Source organism: Branchiostoma belcheri, unplaced genomic scaffold, assembly GCF_001625305.1.
Source record: "Branchiostoma belcheri isolate BF01 breed outbred unplaced genomic scaffold, Haploidv18h27 scaffold100, whole genome shotgun sequence".
Lineage (NCBI taxonomy): Eukaryota > Metazoa > Chordata > Leptocardii > Amphioxiformes > Branchiostomatidae > Branchiostoma > Branchiostoma belcheri.
Genome location: NW_017802381.1, coordinates 1,152,361 through 1,155,645, shown reverse-complemented (window position 1 = coordinate 1,155,645; position 3,285 = coordinate 1,152,361).

The window sequence follows — 3,285 nt, the reverse complement described above, 5'->3', positions numbered from 1 at the left end:
AACGTCAGTATTTCTGAAATACAAAGGGTCAGGGCTACCGAACTACCCACAGCCTTCCGCTAGTTGGGCGGCCGTGCCGCATGTCAGCCAGGCAAATATAAAGAGATAAATGAAACATTTGTTGTAAAACGGATGAATTTAGACTGATGTACACCACTCAAAGTTTCAAGCACAGAAGCGTTCAGACGACATCCGCCAGCTGCCAATGACCAGAACGTCACGTGACTGGACGAGGGTGACATTTGTTACCTCCATGAAAAATGGAGGTATTGTTTTTGGCGTGTCTGTGCGTGTCTGAGCGTGTGTGTGTGTGTGTGTGTGTGTGTGTGTGTGTATTTTCGCACCTTTGTGGTCAGCATGACTTCAGAACGCCTTTATGGATTATGACGATATTTGGTATGTTGGTAAGTCTTTGGAACACAAAAGTCAAGGTCAAATCTGGGTCTCCTGGTGGATGACCTTGGTACTGCAGAACTATTGTCTTGACGTTTTGGTGACTGATAGTTTTGTCTGTCAGGAATAAGTGGCGTGGGTTTTGTCCCCCTAGCAGCTTGTACTGGAACTGCAGAGCTCTTTCTGACAAAATCTTTTAAAGCCGATACGTCCAGATAGGAACATCGTATTTTCATCATTTTTGGTATGTAGGTAGCTTAGAGAGAGATGTACGTAATTGATTAACTTTTTGCATAATTAATGAGGACATGTTGAAATGAAGTATTCTACATGCAAATTGTAATTTGAATATAGTAAACCATAAATTAAACTAGATTATGGTAATAATGACCTTATTTCCATAGCCAATGAAACAAGTAAAAAACATTCCTGGAGGTATGAGATCTCCGAATTCTTGTTCTGTATGCCTTGCTCATGATTATGTACTTTTTTTTATTTTGTGATGGTATTTTTCTGTTTGAATGCTATAAAAAAGAACGTTTTGTCCATTCTAGAAGTTGTTATTTTGTTTAGGTACGGAATTGAGATGGACGATGAAGGTACCAGCAAATGGGGAACGTTCAAGGCGGTGCCACAGGGCAAGTTTGTCGGTAAGATTTCTGTCAGACTCATCACACATCAATTCATTTGGACATATTTCAACTGACAATGTATTTAAACGCCGGCTATTGTAGCTATTGTAATATCTTTATTTGAAATATGATACTCAGTATCAGTAGAGTGTCAAATTTAGTGTCGTGTTCAGCCTGTCATTACAGTGACATGGAGTAACAGACTGAACAAAGGTTCTAAAAGGGAACCATGCGGCACCACATCTCTTATTGAGGAATGATCAGTTGAGAAATGATTCCACTCTATTTAAATTTTACTCAATTCAACTAAATGACCTTTCAATGGGGTGTAAAAACGCGTACTACGTTGGTTATGTTCGATGGGTACTTATCTTTTTTCATTTCCAAAAAACTTGCATTAACGCTTTCATGATTTTGCAGGCCACCAGAACATCAGCATCATTGTTAGTGACAAATACGGAAGGTGAGGCGCTATCAATGGTGTTTGCTTTATTTCTGTAAGGTATCGAGGAATTTACATCACAAAAATGCAAGAAATGAATTATTTGCTGTACATCGATCATTTGTGCAAAGTTGTTTAATGTCACCGAAAAGGCACAAACACAAACACGAACAAACAAACACAAAACAGAAATACAAACTTATCTATTTAATGCTTCTTGTTTTAGGTCAGAAGGCACCTGGGAAGCCAAGCGTGTTAGTGCCAATATGAAGATGTACAATTTCCAGACCTATGCAAGTAAGCACAACATACGTCTGGACTTACATCGTTAATGTGTTTCCTTATTTCCTGGCTGTGTGTTATGCATGTTTGCTTTTCTCTATAAGACATGGCATCATCCGTTTCATTTTTGTGTGTATGTCTGTGTGTGTGTGTTTCTGTACGTGCTTGTGTGTTTCTACATATTTGTGGTCAACATAACTTAAGGGTGCGAGGTGATAATATTATGTAGGTAGGTACCGAGAAGACAAAGGCTAAAGTCAACTTCGGGCCTCTTTCATTGGCACTGCAGCATTGGATAGTTCACGCGTATCCAGAACCGTGCCTTTTTTGATACTTTGAGACTACCCAAGACCGTGCCTGATCCTAACCCTAACCCATTCAGACACAGAACTAGATTCAAGATACGATAGCGCTCTCAGTTTTCGTACTTTTCTAACTTGTAAGACGTAGTACTCTGTGCGATACGTAAGAAATCATACTATGCGATACTGTGCGCTACTGTGCGATATATGAAAAGAGAAATCTGGTTTTGTTTGTTGCAGAGGTGAGTTCCGTGAGTCCCCGGGTCGGCAGCACAATGGGAGGATCCACTCTCTCCATCAGCGGGGATTGGTTCGACCCAACCTCTCAGGTCGCATCGGTTACCGTAGGAGGTTAGATGTCTTCTTGGTACAACGTTTGTCCTTTTTATGATAACCGGGACGTACTGTGCGCATTAACACGGCAACAGTCATGTGGATTCGCCATTCCTCGCTATAGCCTAGGTCACAACCCGCCGTACATGGTTTTGTCTGTACGTTTTTTTGGGAGGCCACGTCTGCTACGTGTTTCTGAAAACGCGGGAAGGAGTGGCGTGAGCAGTATACGGTCAACGCACGTCACTCACACGGTTGTGCAAGGTGTAAGTATGTGGTCTGCACGCCACGTCTGGCCGTGAGCGGTTGTGTGCATCGTACGTTGCGTAAGTGGGAAGTGAATTGTAGGTGCTTACAACGTACGATCTCTTTACTGTATACAGGTCGTACTTATGCTTAGGTCACATTTGAAACGGCGCCCGTTCGGCATGTCCTCGGTGTAGACGCCGGCCGGCGTCATGAAGCCGTGCGTGCGCCGACTGTCAGGGTCACAATTAAATGTTCCTTTACGGCTCCCTGTCGGGGCCTGGTTGTGCTCCGGCCGGCGGCTTCTAATTAATATTCATAAACTTTTGGTCCCCTTGGCGGCCGGTTTCTGTCAGGGACCCGTCCGGTGCCCGGTCAGTCTCCCGTCTTTACCCGTGCGGCTTGCGGTAGGGTTCCGACCGGCTCTTACAGTTCGGCCGGGTAGCTGTCAGGTCCCTGGCGGGGTCCAGGGAGGATCCTGGCGCGTCCCTGGCGGGATCCCGTCGTGTTTGTAAGCCGGTATATATATAATTAAGCGCTACACTGCCTGCCATCATTGCGACTTTAAATAGATGTTTCACGACCCCTACAACCGTGTAGGCCCATCCATCGAGAAAAGTCCGGAGCAAGTGCCTTTTGATGTATGCCTCTACTT